The sequence below is a fragment of the Liolophura sinensis genome, chromosome 7 (assembly GCF_032854445.1).
Source record: "Liolophura sinensis isolate JHLJ2023 chromosome 7, CUHK_Ljap_v2, whole genome shotgun sequence".
Lineage (NCBI taxonomy): Eukaryota > Metazoa > Mollusca > Polyplacophora > Chitonida > Chitonidae > Liolophura > Liolophura sinensis.
In genome coordinates, this window is record NC_088301.1 from 5,359,756 (window position 1) to 5,385,001 (window position 25,246).

Genomic DNA, 25,246 nt, shown 5'->3' on the forward strand with positions numbered 1-25,246 from the left:
AAGTACCAACATACCTGGATACAGACATACATATATACCTACATATCTACACACCTACATGCCTACCTACCTACCTACATACATAAATACATATGAGCTTATGAGTTTATTACAGGACAGCAGGGGATGTTCATTACCATCAGTCTATTGTACTTCAGTGGCTTATGTGCACAACCGTTGGTTATTACACCTTGTTAGTTTATGTGTACGTTTATTCGTCTTTTTCATCTCAGGAACTTGTTGCTGTCTCGCTTGTCGCTCAGTTTTGAGAAGTTAGAGCAAGGGGACATGACTGGTTAGCTTTGCTTCAATATAATGTGACTGGCAAGGGTGGGTTGTCATGTTTGGTGTCTTTGGCGTGATAGAAACTGAGGAGGGCAAAGATTTGTTTTGAAAAACAAATTGATGACAAAAGACGGACCTAAGCTTAAGATCGTCGTATGTTTGTTTGGAGACACAGCCACTGTTTTGTGTGCACGTGTTATATGGTGACGTAAGCACTTGGACAAACGCATTTGTTTGTGTACTTGTTATACGTTAAAGAGAGAACGACCACACTTGTGTGTGGTGAAGTCAACAGGAGAAGAAATAACAATCTAAAAGAGATTTGAAATTTTAACTTCAGTCTATGATCGCTTTGCAATCTCGGGGCCAGCACCTATATGATGACGTCAAAAGGAGAGCACACCACATTAGGGTGTTATTTAGGGTCTATGCTGACGTCAGTACAGGGACGACCATCAGCAAGAGTGAATGCGGAATGAGAAAGATGCTAGTCTGTCAATCCTTAGGTCACGTAAGCTGTTAGTTTAGTTCTAATCTCAGAAAATATCTAAAGGCTCTTACTAATCGTAACTCTTGAAAATTTTTGTGCAACTTAGCTGCAATATGCTTATTTTTGACCTGAATATAATCTTTGCGAATGATCCGGACAGATATTTCTTCCCCAGCGGGTGTAGACCACTCCTCCTGAAAATCGGTAAAACACACTGGAATGACTAGCTAATACTAAAATCAACAGGTACTTTTAAGCACGGTGTGGCTATGTTTTGGCAAAGTGAAGCGTCACTTCTGATGTCTTTAGCATAATGTTACAGTGAGACAGCATACATATGTCGACACTGTCCAGATCTGCTACCAGTACATCTCAGTCGTGATATATAATATAAGGGTATAAACGACGTTAAATACAAAGTCAGGAAAAAATTATGCATGATTTTTACTTATTCGCTAGTTACAACAGGTCGAGTATTGATACCATATACTTGGTCATTTGGTTTACAAACCCCTATTTTACAGCAAGCATATTTAAATTTTATTTACTTTCATAACCTGGCCTTACCTTCAACATCAGTATATAGCTACTAAATAAAAGATACAGAAAAACCAAATTGGACACGACCACGTCAAATTGCTCAGTAGTGATAAAATGTATATGTTCTTATATTACAAAAGAAAAGCCAGCTGAATCATTTCAATTGCTGCTAAAATAATTGGTCATTCATTGCCCCTTCACTATAAATGTCAAAATCCTGTTTTAAAATAATGATATGAACACTATATTCATTTCTTCCCGTTTTCTCATATTTTTACATATATTGCTTTCTTACCATGACTTATGGAGTTTGTGTCCTTCTCTGTTCTCACGGTACCGTCTCCGGTGTTTACACCAGAACGGCCGATGTTGGCACCAGCCAATCGCTCTACGAGAGTCTGGAAAATCTTGTCCAATTGATTGTCCAGATTTATCAAACTCTGGGGCCCCTGGGAGGGACAACAAAACATGTAAATTGTCGTGATTTGAATGCTTGCATGAGATACACATTTCTTTTATGTTTATGTTATGGATAACAAGAGGCCGTGAAAAAGCAAATCTGACTGTAAATTTTTAGTTCTTAAAATGAGTATAAAATTTAATTCTCTTGTAAGTAAATATGCATAGAATGTTTAGAATATGTTACACTCTGTTTTGTAATTGTGTCTTGTTCGTTTGTGTCTGGATACTAAAGTGGATTTTAGTCAGTGACACGTTGCTACCTAAGCTGTACACATGGATGTTGGAAATTGATATTCTTGCACAGAAAATGAAGCTAGAATACTTTTTACTAATTCATGACATTAACTGGATAAGCTTGATTTTGAGAGCAAGAACGCATTGTCGCGATCGGGCGCCGTCATAATTATTCAAAATCCAGTGACATGTTGGATAATGGAAGGAATTGAATATGTGTTGACAAAGGGCGACACTAGTTACTTAAAGAGATATGGAATTTCATCTAAACCCTGTATCTGACACTGGCATATTTGAGATTGTTTGCACGTTTTAGTATAATTTGTCCTTTATAAATGCATTTTATTTCAGCTGTTGTAGTATATGATCTCACAGGAGTATGGTATTAGAGTTGAATGTTAAAAAATTGAAAAATAGAGTTCCTGGTGTTGAAACCAGACTCTAGGGAGTTGCAACATTATGAATTAGAAATTGTATTTTAATGCATTTTATTTGCAATAGTTTAGACGAACACCATATCAATTTGTAGAGATTTGTGGTGTTAGGTGTCACCAACGAGAGGCAGTTTTGGAAAACGAATAAGACTGAATGTACAGACCGTTGCGATTGGCTAAAAGAAATAAACTATAGCGTGGTTTACGATTTGAATACTGATTTCACTTATTCACCCAGAACATTCCTTGGGTCTTACCAACATCACCGAAAGCTCTTTGCATGCCTCCTTCCTAATTTCATATTTTTTTTATACTGTCTTAATTCTTTGGTGGCTGGTCTGAACCATCGTTTTGGAAATTTGAGTTGTCAATATTCACCTGCGACGTACAATTTGGTCGTCGGCCAGTATACGAGTAACTGTTTCGACGCAAAGATTCTATGTATTTTAAGTATTAGATTTGTTTACGCTGCAGTGAAATCGCAATGTTTGAATAGCCGAGTTATATCCCGTACCTTCCGCTACGACTTATGAGAAGACAAGGCTTCTGAATTGATCTTTTAAGAGTATTTTTTACTTTTGGAAGAAGAATATGGGAATGGAATATGTTAGGCTCACTCTTCACCAGAATTCAGTTAAGCTCTGCTTCACAAATTATGACGTACTGAGTCCCCTCCACCCTCACAAACCCTGCCGTCTTGATCTACAAATTTTAGGGAGTACATACGTGTACCAGTAAACCCCCAACTCCACAAGAGCTACAGAAATGCCAGAGTGCGGTATGATGAGTGCACATCTTCTTGACAATAGTTTCATGTACTGCAGACATGTTCAGCACGTGCAGACATATTTGGCACGTGCAGACATATTTATCGCGTATTATTCAGAGGGTAGACATAAATGCATTTTTTAACATGCTAGAAACGAAGAGTCAGTTTTCACTGATACAAGTCTCGTCTATGATTTGGGATTTATATATACCTAAGTGCTAGTATTTCTCATTTGCCCTTCGTGGTTATATTTAGATGTCTCCATTTGTGTGGAACAAAATCAATTGAAGGACTGCCGTCAGACGGAAACCAGTACACATCATAATGACAACTGCAATTATCACATAATTCACGTTGTTAATACACACAGCCGATGTCAGATATCTTGGCAGGAAGCCAAAGTACTGTTGTTTCGTCATAGTAATTGATATGTTCAATAAATATTATAGGGATGGGCGATTAGCTTCGTAATTACTTACTGGAGGCCCTTTCTCTCCCGCGGGTCCGGGCGGCCCATAAGGCCCCTGGATTCCGTCTCTTCCGTCCCGACCATCCCGACCATCCCGACCCGGAAGTCCACAACAATCAGTGGGAGCACCTATAAGCCAAGGTGAAAAACTCGTATGTTGCCCATTTTTGAAATTTTACAAATTAACGGCAAAGCTATAAGAAAATCTAAAAACTAATCATACCGTGACGCTGTGTTGGTCCTTATCCAGTGTAGAAGTTAACAGCAACGTGTTTAGGAGTAAGTGGAGTTGTATATGAGTAACCAGTATTGCCAGACAAGGATTAATGCAAAATGTAGTTTGTTGTATTTAGAGAACATGTCGTGAACAGGTGAATAATTTGAATGGGCGCATTGTTCAACGGAAACAGAGCTGTTGGACAGCATGAAGAAAACTTTCATGGCGCAATGAAGAGAAACGCTATCCGATCATTTATTCTTGGCAAATTTAGTGGTTAAGTGTTAAGTTTTATCATCGACATCAGAATGGCAATAGTTCAGAAATATGATAATGTTAAAGTCTCTTGCCTGAAGCTGATCTTTCCACTCTACTCTCTTCTTGAGTGACATCTTTACTTCTCCCGTCCGCTGATAGACCCTGATATATAAATAGTAGATGAAGTATATTTCTGCCTCCCCGAGTTTTAATGAACAAGGAAATAAGACCTACACCCAGATTCCAAGTCACTGATTTGCACCTATTTCAACTATTTTAGTTCTTATTCGGAAAATCGATTTTAAAAGAAACTGTTCGCAGCTGCTGTAGATTATGTTGTAGGCAATTGTAGGTGTCAATCGTCGATCAATGCAACCATAGATCACTTTTTTCCACCGCTATATGAAAGCTTGATTTCGCTCCTGACTGTTAATCAGGATTGGTGTAAGCTATTTGCATGGCTGGTGGACAAATTTCAGCGCGGTGATATCAATGACTTACCTGACCAATCAGAAAGGTGCACAACAAGAAGACAATGATAATCATCTTCAACACACTTGTAAAGCTGCAGTATATTGGCTGTATACACAGGAAGATAGCAAGTTTTAGTCTGGCTAGGTGAAATCAACAGAGTGTATTTTTAAGGCAGACTGACACCAGATATCTACACACCCAGTCCACATGGACGGTCTGTTTATATATCTTACTTACAAGTCGAAAGTTGTTTATGTAAACTCATCTCCTAATACTGAGCGTTTGTATATTTACACTTTTGGTTGTTTATGACAAGAAATACTTTTCCTAGTAAATTAAACTATTGTATATGGCACGTGAGACCCTTTCCACATTTACATGTGGCTAGCGTGGGAATGTTCCCCTGATGTTGCTTGGGTTTTCTGTAACTCATTTTAAATATACATGTAGTCACACAGTTAACAGAAGGAATTTCATGCCATCCGTCAGTGGATGCTGGCACCAGAGTGTTCATCAGGGTGACATTCATATAGGGGTTCTAGGTTCTGAGGTGAACCATATACTGGAATATTGGACTTTCGAAAACGGAATATGAGGAATTGTAGATAACATTTTAAACATTTACGTTTATAAATTCAAACATTTTGGCAGCTATACATAAAATATAAAACTGTGGTATTAGTTCTAGACGAAATGATATTTATATGAGAATCTGAAGTTAGAATGTCTATTGAAACGGCCATTCTAGACTTAATTAACTGGTGGCATTCGTACATCTTCTGGTGTTCTGAGCGGCTAGCCTCTCACCATTGCAAGCTTAATCTAAGTCATCTCCGATTGCATAGGTGGGAAGATTTTCCTACAACCTGCGGATTGTCGTGGCTTTTTTCGGGGCATTGTCAATTTTTACTGAGTATACTTTTTGTCCCCGTCATACAAGTGAAACATCCTCGTTACGGCTTGAAACACCTATCAAATCAATAAATTAATCACCAGAATGATGATGGATTAGTATTGATTATCCAACCAGTGTTGCTATTAGCGACAGAATTTATAATCAGTATTTACTTTAACAGTTTAATGACGCGTTAATTGTTTTATTTGATTAATTTTTGGATGTTTGACTGATTGGTGTTTAACTCAAGAACTTTTAACTTACATGACAGCGGTGAGGTTTATGGATAGAGGCTTTCTATACTGTACGAGAGTTCGTCTGACAGCTATAGTGTGTAGATAAACGAGATCGATCCTGTATCCTCCTTGATATAAATTTTATCTGATCATCACTGAATGAGAATCTTCCAGGTTGTAGAACAACTTTTCCTCAAATATAACCTACAGGACTAGTCTTACGACATTTATATTATACAGATCCTAATTTTGACTGAAAATCAGGTCATATCAAAATACTCTAACATGATAGGTGTGCTCTACATGGGCTTACACCTGGATGTGAGTATAGGGCCTACCGAGAGTTAAGGAAGAGTCGAGGAGAACGATTGTGTCAGTGTAACATGACTTAGTAAGGTAACGCGCTCTGTTTGTCTTATTAGTGCAACTTCGCGTAAACAAAACGCAAAGTGCATCCTGGTAATCATTACATGTATACATATAGTTTAAAGTTACATCTCGGGGGTGAGTGAAGCGGATATGTTCATAATTACCATTTTTTTTACACCTGATTTTGGTAGGATTATAAAAAACAATGAGTAAGCGTTTTGCAGAGATACATTGTTATGGTCTATTTCTTATAGTGAGTCGCCTATATTCAGTTGTCCGTAAACTCAGTCATACTCACTACCAAAATTGCCTTTATTGAGCGACACATAACAATACAAGCTCTACACACTGAAAATGTTGAACATCCATACTATTGCAAAAAAATGCAGTTAGAATAATTTTTCTCATTTATAATGTTAAACTCCACAGGCTTAGTTTATACACCAAGAACTTGTTACCTCAGGTGACGTCATCATTATTCAAAAGTATGTTACATGTATGACAATGGGCCTGGAGAGTATTTTGTTTTACAATGGCTGCACCACTAAGCGGTTTGAACAAACTCCATGCAGTGGGACAACTTACACTAGTGTCTCTGCAAATTGACTACATCGCTTTAATTTCCTAAAATCCACCACTAAATCTATACTGCCGAGAGATTATATACTACAAGAGATAAAATAAAATTGATTTAGTAAGTTATATTATACTAAGTTGGTTCGCGCGATAGTGCAGCGTAATGACCCAGTAGTCTCTTACCAATGCGGTCGCTGGGAGTTCAAGTCCAGCTCATGCTGGCTTCCTCTCCGGCCGTACGTGGGAAGGTTTGCGGATGGTCGTGGGTTTCCCCCGGGCTGTGCCCGGTTTCCACCCACCATAATGCTGGCCGCCGTTGTATAAGTGAAATATTCTTGAGTACGGCGTAAAACACCAATCAAATAAAAAAAAGAAATAAATACACTCTTCAAAAAAAGAAACGCAAAATGAAATTCAAAAATGATACTTACAATTTTGTACACATATGTTAACTCAAACAGTTTTGTAGGGTTGCACATTGTTACGGGAATGTTTCAAAAGATCATCCTTGACCAAACGCAACCAAAAATGATTTTAAACGGTTTTATCAATTAGGATTGTTAGGATGTGCGTTGATGTCGTATCGTGAAATGAACTTGGTAACCCCGGTTTTAAATGTATTCGTTCAAACGAGTGTTCATTTGCAGACGTGCCATTTCAAGTCTGCAAACTCGTTCACCGTGAAAGTAAAGGTTAAGGTCAGGAACAATTCATTGGGATCTTCTCAAGGGTTCATGTAGATGCAGGTATGACATAAACTCGGCACACATTTATCATAAAATAAACCAAATGACCATTAAAAAGGTAAAGATCACTAACAATGAATCCGTGTAGATGCAGGTATGACATAAACTCGGCACACATTTATCATAAAATAAACCAAATGACCATTAAAAAGGTAAAGATCACTAACATTGAATCCGTGTAGATGCAGGTGTGACATAAACTCGGCACACATTTATCATAAAATAAACCAAATGACCATTAAAAAGGTAAAGATCACTAATAATGAATCCGTGTAGATGCAGGTGTGACATAAACTCGGCACACATTTATCATAAAATAAACCAAATGACCATTAAAAAGGTAAAGATCACTAACAATGAATCCGTGTAGATGCAGGTATGACATAAACTCGGCACACATTTATCATAAAATAAACCAAATGACCATTAAAAAGGTAAAGATCACTAACAATGAATCCGTGTAGATGCAGGTGTGACATAAACTCGGCACACATTTATCATAAAATAAACCAAATGACCATTAAAAATGTAAAGATCACTAACAATGAATCCGTGTAGATACAGGTGTGACATAAACTCGGCACACATTTATCATAAAATAAACCAAATGACCATTAAAAAGGTAAAGATCACTAACAATGAATCCGTGTAGATGCAGGTGTGACATAAACTCGGCACACATTTATCGTAAAATAAACCAAATGACCATTTAAAAGGTAAAGATCACTAACAATGAATCCGTGTAGATGCAGGTATGACATAAACTCGGCACACATTTATCATAAAATAAACCAAATGACCATTAAAAATGTAAAGATCACTAACAATGAATCCGTGTAGATGCAGGTGTGACATAAACTCGGCACACATTTATCATAAAATAAACCAAATGACCATTAAAAAGGTAAAGATCACTAACAATGAATCCGTGTAGATGCAGGTGTGACATAAACTCGGCACACATTTATCGTAAAATAAACCAAATGACCATTAAAAAGGTAAAGATCACTAACAATGAATCCGTGTAGATGCAGGTGTGACATAAACTCGTCACACATTTATCATAAAATAAACCAAATGACCATTAAAAAGGTAAAGATCACTAACAATGAATCCGTGTAGATGCAGGTGTGACATAAACTCGGCACACATTTATCATAAAATAAACCAAATGACCATTAAAAAGGTAAAAATCACTAACAATGAATCCGTGTAGATGCAGGTGTGACATAAACTCGGCACACATTTATCGTAAAATAAACCAAATGACCATTAAAAAGGTAAAGATCACTAACAATGAATCCGTGTAGATGCAGGTATGACATAAACTCGGCACACATTTATCATAAAATAAACCAAATGACCATTAAAAATGTAAAGATCACTAACAATGAATCCGTGTAGATGCAGGTGTGACATAAACTCGGCACACATTTATCATAAAATAAACCAAATGGCCATTAAAAATGTAAAGATCACTAACAATGAATCCGTGTAGATGCAGGTGTGACATAAACTGGGCACACATTTATCGTAAAATAAACCAAATGACCATTAAAAAGGTAAAGATCACTAACAATGAATCCGTGTAGATGCAGGTGTGACATAAACTCGGCACACATTTATCATAAAATAAACCAAATGACCATTAAAAATGTAAAGATCACTAACAATGAATCCGTGTAGATGCAGGTGTGACATAAACTCGTCACAGATTTATCATAAAATAAACCAAATGACCATTAAAAAGGTAAAGATCACTAACAATGAATAGGGTACTCTCAAATAAGATATACATAGATAACATAAGTTTTATTATTTTTCATAATTTTTGTTCCATGCATTTAGAGATATACAAGCGCTAACTGCTATTCTTCTTTAGCGGCTGTGTACATGCCTTTTCACTTTAACAATCTTGTCGTCATGAACAATTAATTCAAGGTCAAAAATAACCAACAGGGTTCTTTTCCAACGTTAGATGCATCCGTGACACTAATATAACAACCATGGCTTTAACTGTTGAAGACATAACATGTTTACCCCAATATAACATAAAAACACTGACGACCTTAAAAGCACTGGCCAAGGTGGCCAAGATGGAGTTTTCTCCCGTATATGAGGAGTATATGGAATACGATATATAGACTTTGCCTCATGCCTTCAAAAGATATCATGTTTTCATGCGCAACATATAATTTAACTGTAGCGGACCTCTTCGCAATAAAAAACATGTCATGGTCATATTTTCCATATATTTGTACATCTATGACACAAGAATGGTAAACTTGACTTCAAGCTTTGCAGGGAGAGAGCGTTTACAGGAAAGTGGAGAGACGGACGGACAGATGGACGCAGGATGCAACAGCAATACTTCAAGGCCAACTCTGGGCTGAGGAATTATTAAAACATATCGTTACTTCTCACAGCTTTGAGATCTATAAAATATCCCCAACAGATATACATTTATAAACCCATGTAAACAAGAATATCCAGCCGTGTCAAAGCCGATTTGGTGGTAGGATATGTGCACTGCCAGGGGCGCGTGACATGTCAGCACTGATTGTGTAGGCTACTACATGCACTTTGTGATTAATACTGGCTTAGTTCACGAGACAGCGGGTAATGTGTACAGCCAGCTTTCTGTTACATTTGAACAATTTATATACACCCACATTGGTCTATTGCAGCACGATCGTGCATGTGCACTACCAACAGTTTGTTACACCTCAGTTTATGTGTACAACCGTTGGTGTATTACAACTCGGCAGTTTGTGTGTACAACCGTTGGTGTATTACATTTCAGCAGTTTATGTGTATTATCATTGATCTATTACATCCGAGCAGTTAAAGTGTGCTACATGCATTTTTGATCTTTCATATCTCATCAGTTTATGGATACTACCATTGTTTCATTCCATCTCCGGCCGTATGTGGGAAGGTCTCTCAGCAAACTGCGGATGGTCGTGGGTTTCCCCCGGGCTCTGCCCTGTTTCCTCTCACCATAATGCTGGCCGCCGTCGTATAAGTGAAATATTCTTGAGTACGGCGTAAGTAAATAAATATGCCGAGATGGAATACACAATACTAGTATCCATAAACTGATGAGATCTAACAGACCATTGGTTTTACACATAACCTGTTGAGATGGAGTGAAGCAATGGTAGCATCCAAAAACTGAATTTAATAATAGACTATTGGTCTAACAGATAACATGTTGAGATCTCCATCTCAGCAAGTTATGTGTAAGACCAATGGTCTACTACAACTCATCAGTATATAGAATCTACCATTGTTTCTTTCCATCTCAACAAGTTATCTGTTAGACCAATAGTCTATTATTAAATTCAGTTTTTGGATGCTACCATTGCTTCACTTCACTCACTGGAACACGAAAACAAGACAATGATAATCATCTTGAACACTGCAGTAAAACAGCAGCATCTGAGCTATGACTGTATAAGCGTAATGAGTGTTAGTCCTGCAAAAGAATGATTGACGCTAAAGCTGTTACGCGGCTAGTGAATTATACTCATATATTCTCATATGATACGTGATACCTTTTAACATCTACTTGTGGATAGCTTGGGAATGTTATTGGTGGTGCTGGCACGTATTTCCTGTAACTGACTGTACTGTCACACATTCATCACAATAGAAATTTCACTTTATGCGGGACTAGATATTTGAGTGTATATTTTGGTATAAATCATACAGATGCCTCTGGTTAAGAGGTGACATTTGCTGTATTAACAGACTTTCTTACAGAAAATGGAATGCGAAAGATTACGGAGAAATGTAAGTATGATGGCAGTAAAATGAATATCAAATTGCATTCATGTTAAAGCCTCTCCTTTCAATGTTAGCGACCTAATACTGGCGTGAAATCGCAATGTTACTGTACTTTTTAGGTCTATGGAGAGTAAATTTCCACGTTAACGTTGGGTTTGTTCGGTGCTTTATCGGCATTATTTCTTCTATGTTAGCCAAATTGTTACCAGACCTTTTACATTTTAAAACAGTAGAGTGAATTTTGGTTTGTTTAGGGGTTTGTTTAGACATCAGATCTTTTAAGGGATAATACATGGTATAAAACATCAAGGACATTGCCTCTGATTAATAATAATTACAACAGAGTGCATAGCAGCTTTTCTGTTACGTGAGGTGGACATTTTGGCAGTCCTTAGATGTTAAAGGACGTGGTATGGTAAGGGGGGAATCGGCCCCAGTGCAAAAAACTGTGCACCTCTAGAAGCGAAACTGACTATAGCTGCGTCAGCTGTTGAAACACTCGTAAGGCTACTTCTTTTTTCATGTATGTTTTACTTCTCTTTTCCTGTTAGCATGCGACTATCAAAACTCCAGACATTCACCGACGCAATGTATAGGTCATAAGATCGAAAAATGGTGGCCTGCTCCAATCACACTGAAATATCTTTTTTTATGTATTAGACACCGTAGAGTGGGGTGAATCACTGCACCACACACGTAACTTTCTGAAATTTTCTTGAGGAGGCAATTATGCACCAATCAGTTAAATACATATAGAACAGATGTTCAGCCTTATACTTCCGCCAAGCATAACATGTTAATGTTAATAACAGCTCGAGGGCCACGTGTTATCTCAAACAGGATTCAAGTATGAATTTGTTATAATTGCCACACGTTACGTAATAAAATAGCTTAACAATTATCCATTCTAATTCAAAGATAACATTTATTTAATGTAAGGCAGCCTATATCTCTCTTTCCCGCAAAAGGATTGTTGCCAAAGACAAAAAATCCCACAAAGATTCGAACTCTGTAAGCTGTTCTCCAGTTCACTGTACTATAAAGTATAGACAATAGACAATAGCAGAAATATGGATTTTAAGCTGACACTTTATAAAATTTATTGTTTTTTTTTTTACATATGGAGATTAACGTTAACCAAAACGAAACTTTGACAGTGAAATACACTCATGAAAGTTTCAGTAAAGATATTTTTCTGGCTGATCTTCATACTGAAAATTTCATGCAAGGTATTGAATTGTTCAGAGGCCTACGGATGGCTAGTAACAGAAACACCACAAAATGGGCAGAGGCCTACGGGTGGCTAGTAACAGATACACCACAAAATGGGCAGAGGCCTACGAGTGGCTAGTAACAGATACACCACAAAATGGGCAGAGGCCTACGGATGGCTAGTAACAGAAACACCACAAAATAGGCAGAGGCCTACGGGTGGCTAGTAACAGAAACACGACAAAATGGGCAGAGGCCTACGGGTGGCTAGTAACAGATACACCACAAAAATGGGCAGAGGGCTACGGGTGGTTAGTAACAGATACACCACAAAATGGCCAGAGGCCTACGGGTGTCTAATAAAAGATACACCACAAAATGGCCAGAGGCCTACGGGTGGCTAGTAACAGATACACCAGAAATGGTCAGAGGCCTACGGGTGGCTAGTAACAGACAGACCAGGAAATGGACAGATTTGCATTTTAAGGTCATTTAAAAAAAATGACAAATTTATTAAGAGTAAGACATTAAACCTAAACTAAAGTGTCTTATGAATTCATTATTTGAAATGAATACATATAAAAACAATTATAAACCGCAAGGGTAAGGGCGAAAAAAAGACAACATGGGACACAAGAAACATAACTGAGTACGTAAAACCCCAAAAAGGAGAGTAGGGTGGGATTTCGGAAATTAGCCATATCATGCAGCATGCATATACGTCCATCTCGGTTTACGTCTAAGCAGAAAAGGACCCCAAGGCCTATAACACCGCCACGAGGCTACTGTATGTGTAAATATTGTCATGGCAGCATGAGCTAACCTGTGACGAGCGCGCACTTAGCAAACTCATGGATAATCTCTTATTCATATTATATTGACTGATGTTACCTGAAAGTAATTTGATTGTCTGATGTTACACTGAAAGTGTAATTGTGATTACTTGACTGTACTGCGAATTTCACACGAAATACATGACCTGTATAAAAACAACAACGACAACACCAATATGGCGCAAAATATTAATAAATAACTGTCATCTTTGGTTTACCCGCACCTCTTCTGTTAATTTCTTATACAATGGCACATTACTGTGTGAGTATTCAGAGGAACTCTCGTATCGGCTGATCGAGTTGAGGCAAGCAATCACCACTATCGAACATTTGACCTAGAGATTTTTTTTCCTGACTTTGATTTCTCAGTCGTCCTACATGTCTTATGCATATCTAACATTTTATTGTTAACGAAAATGAAATATTCATGGGGTTGTTTTTAATAAAGGTATGTGTTGTTGACGGTTGATTACAACAACAACAACAACAGTCAAATTTCAGTGATTGATTGTCAGAAAATTTTGGTGTAAAATGTACTCAATGTAGGCTTAGCACTAATAGTTCATGGAACAGGTGTATATTGCTGGAGTTTCTATGATCTTGCCTCAATTAGAAACTATTTAGATATTTATTTCCGATCGAAATAATTCACGTCACTTCGTCTTGGTTGGTAAAGTCTGCCATGATGTTCTGCATTTCGGATTGGAGGCTTTGGAATCTAGGATTTTGATAATTACGAAAACGGCTCATGTGTTATATTGGTATAGTTAGAAAAAGCAGATTTTATAGTATCTGTGTTCTTCAAACTAAAATTTAATATAGCATTATTTGATAGAAATTACAGGACTTTTATTTTTGTTGACATAGGGAAATGACGTTATTTTAGCCATGTTTGCTTCGCGATCATAGTAAATTATAGGCGGGACGCAGTAAGAGGCAAACTCTGTTCAATGTACGTCAGCCAGTCAAAATGTAGGATTTTTGGTGATTAGCATCGCCTACTCTGTCTACACGCTGTAAAAGGGCATCGATCATGGCGAATGATCGATGCCTTTAACGTCGTACTTAACAGTTTTTCAGTCATATGACAACGAAAGAATCCTTAGAGCAAGGGGCAGAGGATTAGTTAGAAGATGCCACAGATGAAAATTTACAGTTACTGAAGTATACAGATGCAGGCAACTATACGGTCTAAAAAAAGAAAACAAAAAAAAAAACAAAAAAAAAAAAAAAAAAAAAACAGCCTGTACATCAATGAGCAACCCACAGGGGATCAGCACAGAGATTTACCAGGGATCGCCGATCCTCCCAAGTGGAGCCGATCTTGATTGACAGCGGACGGAGCTTGTGTATTCGACCCTGCGGGAGATTTGCTCGGTCTGGCGGGAGATTTGCCTCGATCTGGCGGGAGTAATCTTCAGTATGTTATGCAGGAAGGATTTTGTGTTTTACTGAAGGGACTGTGACTCTGTGGGATAGAGAGCTACTTCTCTTGCACTAAAATACACATTAGGATAATGGGTAGGTAGAAATTCCAGCATATATATTTGTCGTAATATTTTAAATTGCTGAAGACTCTTCACAGTCTATAGCTGTGTTAACAAGCCACTCAGAGTTATTCCCCCTGAAACTCTCTCCCATAAATGGTGTTGTTGATTCTGATGGAATTCTAGTATTTGATGATTTGACAGTATACATGTGAAAAAAATGCATTTCACTGTTTAGTGTTCGAACTGAAAAAACTAATCTTCGGATCTTTTCTTATGCTGTTCTTGCTGATTTACTGAAATAAACAGAACTAATTTAATGATTGGAGTATTGAGAGTAAATCCATATTTCTGGATATCCAAATACTTGAGGTAAATATTGGTCTCATACGCTACCAAAATATAAAACTTTTTATCTCGGAGTCGATAGAGATTAACTGGTGATAAACAGAAAGCAAAGCCTGTACACTTCATCTCTAAACATCATAAGACTGTTTTTTTTTTTAAATCAGCTACACTACATTTTATAATCGGAGACGGCTGTGAAAACTGAGGAGATAACTTTTAAGCCAGATCAAAGCCAGTGATAAAATGTACATGTGTTAATTTAATCGCACACTGTCCCATCATAAAAAAAAACTATTATAGCTCTGATATAATTGGTATAAAGATACTGCGACTCGACTGAACTAAAAATTTGCGCTTTTGATCGAGAGAGCATTTTTGGCCCGTTATTACTAAGAAACCATATGGTCATATAACTTTTATGGGCAAACCGACCAAATTTTATACTTCTGATTTGAAAACTTACAGAAATGTGCTGGGATTTTGAAATTTGCACTTTCTTATCGTACCTATCTGGTGCTGATTATCCGCTTTACCCACCAGGTCCTTTGTATATTTTATTTATTCATTTATTAATTTATTTGATTTGTGTTTTACGATGTACTCAAGATTATTTCACTTATACGACGGCGACTAGCATTATGGTGGGAGGAAACCGGACAGAGCCGGGAAAGGGGGGTGGGGGGTGGCGTTGAGTATTCAGAAAATTTTAAAAATAGTTGTAAACTGAAGGAATGATTTCAGTTAAACTAATGTCATAAAGTGCCCAACATTTACGCTCTTGGCGTAAACATGGGCACATGCAACCCACAAAGAAAAGTTCATAGGACTTTGGCACGTGGATTTTCGGCTCTGAGTGAAAACTGTGCACTTTAAGTTTAAGAAAGGGTTGTATCACAAAAAATTTCGTATACACGCTGGAATTTGTACACTTGACACGAATGATCAGTGACAGCAGTGGCGACTGTCTCGCCTCCTGGCAAACCACCACATCTGGGGTTCCCTTTAACCGTTCGTGTAAATTCTTAACTAACAGCACAGTGGCTTAAGCATAATTAGATACAAACAATACAATGAGGTAATTGTGGTTTTTAGAAATTATACATGTTGGTATTTATACGATATAATATGGGCCTATGTGCTAACTGGCAAATAGTCACACGTACCGCTGTCAATTTTCACAGGTTAGCATCAGGTGTGAATGGTTCAACGTAGCAGCATGATTTATAGAATTATTCGAATTTCTGATTAATAATTAACTGCTCTGGCCTGTTAGCAGAAATATATTTATTCATAAATGAATAAGACTATATGCAGACTATATGCAGACTATATACGTTGAAAATCAATCAGCTTTACAAAACCATACAGTTTCCATTAACCTAAAGCTTTATAAACTGCCTTCTGACGGTACATAATTCCTATATAATCGATGCAGTAAAGGAATTATATCATTATTTACGGGACATAATGGAGACCAGTGAATCCTCCGATGACACATATATCCTGAACCTATATATTCCGCTCACGTTGATCGTATAACAAAAGGGACTTCATTTATGAATGGCAATATTCCCAGAAAACCCCTGTATATAGTATATGTAAGTGAAACTTTGAACTCCAATCTTTACCATCAATAGTCACCGTTCAGAGTTTCTTAAGTTTTACCAAACACAACAGCCATTGGTTACAGTTTTTTCGTCATAACGTGAAAGATGTATGGTGCAATATTATTTGTAAGTATATAAATCTACTTTCGCTTAACACGGCACTTTTGGGATGTATAACCATTTTTAGTTTCCATAAAAACACATACTTAATGTAAAAGTTGCAATACTTATTTATCTATTTTTTTCTTTTTGTTTTGATTGGTGTTTTACGCCGTACTCAATAACATAAGCATACACTTAAACCACGGCGGCCAGCATTATTGTGGGAAGACAATGGGCAGAACCCTGTGGGGAACCCAAGACATCCACAGGTTGCTGGCAGACCTTCCCATGTACGGTCGGAGAACTCACAACGACGGCATTGGTGGGAAGCTCCTGGGTCATTGCGCCGCGTTAGTGTTCTAACCCCTCGCCCATGGAGGCCCCATAATTGAGAGAGTTAATGTAAATTCACGGTAAGTTAAGTTCACGGTATGAACTGCATGTAACTGTCTCCGTATTCCCCAGTACAGAACATACAGAACATATAGAAAATTGTTTTCAGAAACCAATTCAGTGCCAAGTGAGGCAGCAACAAGTATCATTTTTAAAGTTTTAAGCATGACCTTACCTGGGTTTGACCCCAGATCTTCCGATTTCGTGGCGGACGCTCAAACCAATAAACCACCAAACAACCCATATGACAACCTAAAAGAGCACAATACAACACTGTCCTTGACACTGCGCATGGTTGGAATATTACAACTCGCTAAACACAAATTCAATATCATAAAGGACACTCTTCCATACAATTGAAGTATAACACCCTACATGACACTTCCCACAATTACCGTATAAGACATCCAACAACACTTACCCATTAACTTCATGCCACCTCACATAGATGTAGCGCTTCGCACGGTTTGAGCAAACTCCATGCAGTGGGACAACTTACACTAGTGTCTCTGCAAATTGACTACATCGCTTTAATTTCCTAAAATCCACCACTAAATCTATACTGCCGTGAGATCATATACTACAAGAGATAAAATAAAATTGATTTAGTAAGGTTATTATACTAAGTTGGTTAGCGCGCTAGTGCAGCGTAATGACCCAGTAGTCTCTTACCAATGCGGTCGCTGGGAGTTCAAGTCCAGCTCATGCTGGCTTGATCTCCGGCCGTACGTTGGAAGGTTTGCGGATGGTCGTGGGTTTCCCCAGGGCTGTGCCCGGTTTCCACCCACCATAATACTGGCCGCCGTTGTATAAGTGAAATATTCTTGAGCACGGCGTAAAACACCAATCAAATAAAAAAAAAATGCATGTATGTTATACTAAAACATGTGAACATCTTCAAATATAACAGTGTCACTAACAGAGTTTACAGTTAAGTGAGAGTAATTTAGGTACCTGATGTCGCCCTCCATCAAACATGTTGATCTCCGCCCAGTACCCAACATGCCATTGGTTTTAAATAATTCTGATGTCACCGCGGGAAATGGGTACTTGCCTTCGAAACAGAATAATGGGCTTAAACATTATGGATTAGAAAAAGTGCTCGAATTTTATTTTCCTTGCAAGAATATGAACTTCCAAAATATTGCTGTTACGTGTCACTGACCAGCGGCAATTTTGATAGCGAGTATGTCTGATTTTATTTAAATATTGTTGAATATAGGCGACAAGCCAAAAATAAGTAGACGATAGAAAGATCTATAATGGCTTCACTGCCTCGTTGCAATGTTGAAATATGGAGCAAAGCAAGAGCAAGATAAGCAGATCCGTGGGTAGGGAAGTTGAGTAGATTATTGCTACACTCCTATTCACAATTGCCCCAAACATCAGGTAACTTTGTACTGTCAGCAGAGGCATGCACATATGAACTGAAGACCGTCAAGAGCATAAGAAAAGTCGGTTAACTTATAATGAGACAACAAGGTGTATAAACGTTTATTTGTGTTGATGAAGGTAAATATGTTGAAGTATTCTTCGATTTTTTCATCTGGTATGTTATTGTACACATGCATCTCCGCTACACCATCTTAATGTAATACATTTAATTGCATCCGTGTAAATGCAAAACATTGAATATTTCAGAGATAATATCAGCTATTACATTACCAAATCAACTGAAAAGATTATTTTGTGCAAACGACACAGGTAATCTCATAACCGTCCACATATGGTGGACAAGGTAGTGAGCCACACGCCGCCTCCACCACGTACAGGAGATTTCCTTCTAGGTTAACAGCGGTGGCGGGATGAGTATCTGGATCCTGGTCCACGCACACGTACTCAGACTTGTGGTGCGTGTGGTGTTGGGACATAAGAAACCCGAGGTACTCCACGGTCCATCCCGATGGACACTCGAGTCGGGCTGGGATCATCAGATGACTCAACCTTCCCGGAGTATAGCACACAGCACACTGAGCCTCTCTGTCGTGAGGGACGACACCCCCCGAGTTTGTTGTGTAGAAGACATCATTGCCATAATTTATCTGAAACTCAGTTCCATACAGATACGATTTGGATTGATGTGCAGGGTAGGTTTTGTTGAACTGGGGATCCAGTGGGAGACACAACTGGTTAGCTCCACTTCCTGTATGCTTGTAGTAAGAGCCAGCCATTATACCTAAAGATAAAGCACATTTGAAATTAATAGAAAAGATACAGCTACTTCCTGTAGTTTTGAGCCCGTAAACGATGTGCACAAACCTATGTTCATAAGAATATCCAGTGGTGTCACACGCATGGACGCTTGACACCTCATCATTTGATGTGTAGGTACTACAAGCAGCTCAGTAGTACCACTACTGCACTAGTTCACAAAAAAGCCGTTATTGTATAGTAATAGTGTTCTGGTACACTTCAGGACATAATGACTCCTCGTTGTGGTATAATTTGAAAATTGTTAAGTTCGACGTTAAACAATAAACAAGCCTACATATCTATAAACGTAGATACATACGTACATGCATACATGCGTACGTACCTACATACGTATATACCTACGTACATACATACATTCATACCAATTCACCCACATACCTACGTACAAATATACGTACATAAGTATATACCTATATACATACATACATACATACATACATACATACATACATACATGCGTACATACATAGGTATATACACACATACATACATACATACATACTTACATATATACATACATACAAATGTACACGCATACATACATCCGTACATACGAAAACGCATACGTAGATAAATACATACGTACATACCTACAAACATACATACGTACATACCTGCCTACAGACATACACACATATCTATACACCTACATACATACGTACAAATATACGTACATAAGTATATACCTATATACATACATACGTACATACGAGCATACATTCATGCGTATATATCTACACACCTACATACCTACCTACCTACATACATGCGTGGATACCCGTATACCTAGCTACATATATACATACATACGTAAATACATAAATACCTACATAAATACATATGTACATAGATATGTACATATCTAAATACATACAAACGTAATGACATACGTTGTACCTCCATACGAACATAGATACATATATACATACCCTTATACCTACATACGTACATACCCACATACCTACATACGTACAAACATACATATGTACTTACCTACATTTATACGTAAGTACCAACATACCTGGATACAGACATACATATATACCTACATATCTACACACCTACATGCCTACCTACCTACCTACATACATAAATACATATGAGCTTATGAGTTTATTACAGGACAGCAGGGGATGTTCACTACCATCAGTCTATTGTACTTCAGTGGCTTATGTGCACAACCGTTGGTTATTACACCTTGTTAGTTTATGTGTACGTTTATTCGTCTTTTTCATTTCAGCAACTTGTTGCTGTCTCGCTTGTCGCTCAGTTCTGAGAAGTTAGAGCAAGGGGACATGACTGGTTAGCTTTGTTTCAATATAATGTGACTGGCAAGGGTGGGTTGTCATGTTTGGTGTCTTTGGCGTGATAGAAACTGAGGAGTCGTATGTTTGTTTGGAGACACAGCCACCAAACAACAGCCACTGTTTTGTGTGCACGTGTTATATGGTGACGTAAGCACTTGGACAAACGCATTTGTTTGTGTACTTGTTATACCTTAAAGAGAGAACGACCACACTTGTGTGTGGTGAAGTCAACAGGAGAAGAAATAACAATCTAAAATAGATTTGAAATTTTAACTTCAGTCTATGATCGCTTTGCAATCTAGGGGCCAGCACCTATATGATGACGTCAACAGGAGAGCACACCACATTAGGGTGTTATTTAGGGTCTATGCTGACGTCAGTACAGGGACGACCATCAGCAAGAGTGAATGCCGAATGAAAAAGATGCTAGTCCGTCAATCCTTAGGTCACGTAAGCTGTTAGTTTAGTTCTAATCTCAGAAAATATCTAAAGGCTCTTGCTAATCGTAACTCTTGAAAATTGTTGTGCAACTTAGCTGCAATATGCTTATTTTTTACCTGAATATAATCTTTGCGAATGATCCGGACAGATATTTCTTCCCCAGCGGGTGTAGACCACTCCTCCTGAAAATCGGTAAAACACACTGGAATGACTAGCTAATACTAAAATCAACAGGTACTTTTAAGCACGGTGTGGCTATGTTTTGGCAAAGTGAAGCGTCACTTCTGATGTCTTTAGCATAATGTTACAGTGAGACAGCATACATATGTCGACACTGTCCTTTTGGCAAAGTGAAGCGTCACTTCTGATGTCTTTAGCATAATGTTACAGTGAGACAGCATACATATGTCGACACTGTCCAGATCTGCTACCAGTACATCTCAGTCGTGATATATAATATAAGGGTATAAACGACGTTACACACAAAGTCAGGAAAAATTATGGCAGGATTTTTACTTATTCGCTAGTTACAACAGGTCGCGTATTGATATATACTTGGTCATTTGGTTTACAAACCCCTATTTTATAGCAAGGATATTTAAATTTTATTGACTATCATAACCTGGCTTAACCATCAAGATCAGTATATAGCTACTAAATAAAAGATACAGAAAAACCAAATTGGACACGACCACGTCAAATTGCTCAGTAGTGATAAAATGTATATGTTCTTATATTACAAAAGAAAAGCCAGCAGAATCATTTCAATTGCTGCTAAAAGAATTGGTCATTCATTGCCCCTTTACTATAAATGTCAAAATCCTGTTTTAAAATAACGATATGAACACTATATTCATGTCTTCCCGTTTTCTCATATTTTTACATATTATGCTTTCTTACCATGACTTATGGAGTTTGTGTCCTCCTCTGTTCTCATTGTACCGTCTCCGGTGTTCACACCAGAACGGCCGATGTTGGCAGAAGCCAATCGCTCTACGAGAGTCTGGAAAATCTTGTCCAATTGATTGTCCAGATTTATCAAACTCTGAGGTCCCTAGGAGGGACAAACAATTACACGTACATGTAAATTGTCGTGATTTGAATGCTTGCATGAGATACACATTTTTTATGTTTATGTTATGACAAGAGGCCGTGAAAAAAGCAAATCTTTATGTGATATTCGTACTTTTAATATACTGTTGATTATTGCATCAAACGCCTTCACTGTAAGTGTTTAATTCTTAAAATGAGTATAAAATTTAATTCTCTTGTAAGTAAATATGCATAGAATGTTCAGAATATGTTTACACTCTGTTTTGTAATTGTGTCTTGTTCGTCCTCTCCCCAGGGGCTATGGTCTGTATATTTATGGTCATGAATTCTATGGCCACGCTGGACAGGTAAAATTGCGCAATTAAAGCGTACATGGGACACATATTTTCAAATATTATTAAAAATTGATGCAATAGAGTCCATTTCTTTTAGCCCTCGGCCTATATATAGCTGTTTGTAAAATCAGCCATGCTCGCTACTAAAGTGGATTTTAGTCAGTGACACGTTGCAACCTAAGCTGTACACATGGATGTTGGAAATTGATATTCTTGCACAGAAAATGAAGCTAGAATACTTTTTACTAATTCATGACATTAACTTGATAAGCTTGATTTTGAGAGCAAGAACGCATTGTGTTGTGCTCACAGGAGTATGGTATTAGAGTTGAATGTTAAAAAATTGAAAAATAGAGTTCCTGGTGTTGAATCCAGACTCTAGGGAGTTGCAACATTATGAATTAAAATTGTATTTAAGCATTTTATTTGCAATAGTTTAGACGAACACCATATCAATTTGTAGAGATTTGTGGTGTTAGGTGTCACCAACGAGAGGCAGTTTTTGGAAAACGAATAAGACTGAATGTACAAACCGTTGCGATTGGCTAAAAGAAATAAACTATGGCATGGTTTACGATTTGAATACTGATTTCACTTAATCACCCAGACATTCCTTGGGTCTTACCAACATCACCGAAAGCTCTTTGCATACCGTCTTCCTAATTTCATATTTTTTTTATACTTTCTTAATTCTTTGGTGGTTGGTACCTTCCGCTACGAATTATGAGAAGATAAGGCTTCTGAATTGATCTTTTAAGAGTATTTCTTACTTTTGGAAGAAGAATATGGGAAATGGAATATGATAGGCTCACTCTTCACCAGAATTCAGTTAAGCCCTGCTTCACAAATTATGACGTACTGAGTCCCCTCCACCCTCACAAACCCTGCCCTCTTGATCTTCAAATTTTAGAGAGTACATATGTGTGCCAGTAAACCCCCAACTCCACAAGAGCTACAGAAAGACCAGAGTGCGGTATGATGAGTGCACATCTTCTTGACAATAGTTTCATGTACTGCAGACATGTTCAGCACGTGCAGACATATTTGGCACGTGCAGACATATCTATCGCGTATTATTCAGAGAGTAGACAAAAATGCATTTTTTTAACATGCTAGAAACGAAGAGGCAATTTTACTGATACAAGTCTCGTCTATGATTTGGGATTTATATATACCTAAGTGCTAGTATTTCTCATTTGCCCTTCGTGGTTATATTTAGATGTCTCCATTTGTGTGGAACAAAATCAATTGAAGGACTGCCGTCAGACGGAACCAGTACACATCATAATGACAACTGCATTTATCACATAATTCATGTTGTTAATACACACAGCCGATGTCAGATATCTTGGCAGGAAGCCAAAGTACTGTTGTTTCGTCATAGTAATTGATATGTTCAATAAATATTATAGGGATGGGCGATTAGCTTCGTAATTACTTACTGGAGGCCCTTTCTCTCCCGCGGGTCCGGGCGGCCCATAAGGCCCCTGGATTCCGTCTCTTCCGTCCCGACCATCCCGACCATCCCGACCCGGAGTCCACAAACAATCAGCGGGAGCACCTATAAGCCAAGGTGAAAAACTCATATGTTGCCCATTTTTGAAATTTTACAATTAACGGCAAAGCTATAAGAAAATCTAAAAACTAATCATACCGTGACGCTGTGGTGGTCCTTATCCAGTGTAGAGGTTAACAGCAACGTGTTTAGGAGTAAGTGGAGTTGTACATGAGTAACCAGTATTGCCAGACAAGGAATAATGCAAACTGTAGCTTCCTGTATTTAGAGAACATGTCGTGAACAGGTGAATAATTTGAATGGGCGCATTGTTCAACGGAAACAGAGCTGTTGGACAGCATAAAGAAAACTTTCATGGCGCAATGAAGAGAAACGCTATCCGATCATTTATTCTTGGCAAATTTAGTGGTTAAGTGTTAAGTTTTATCATCGACATCAGAATGGCAATAGTTCAGAAATATGATAATGTTAAAGTCTCTTGCCTGAAGCTGATCTTTTCCACTCTACTCTCTTCTCCGAGTTTTAATGAACAAGGAAATAAGCCATTCACCCAGATTCCAAGTCACTGATTTGCACTTATTTCAACTATTTTAGTTCTTATTCGGAAAATCGATTTGAAAACAAACTGTTCGCAGCTGCTGTAGATTATGGTGTAGGCAATTGTAGGTGTCAATCGTCGATCAGTGCATCCATAAATCACTTTCACTCACCTGACCAATCAGAAAGGTGCACAACAAGACGACAATGATAATCATCTTCAACACACTTGTAAAGCTACAGTATATTGGCTGTATCTACAGAACAGTAGCAAGTTTTAGTTTGGCTAGGTGAAATCAACAGAGTGTATTTATAAGGCAGACTGACACCAGATATCTACACAACCAGTCCACATGGACGGTCTGTTTATATATCTTACTTACAAGTCGAAAGTTGTTTATGTAAACTCATCTCATAATACTGAGCGTTTATATATTTACACTTTTGGTTGTATATGAGAAGAAATACTTTCCTAGTAAATTAAACTGTTCTATATGGCACGTGAGGCCCTTTCCACATTTACATGTGGCTAGCGTGGGAATGTTCCCCTGATGTTGCTTGGGTTTTCTGTAACTCACTTTAAATATACATGTAGTCACACGGTAAACAGAAGGAATT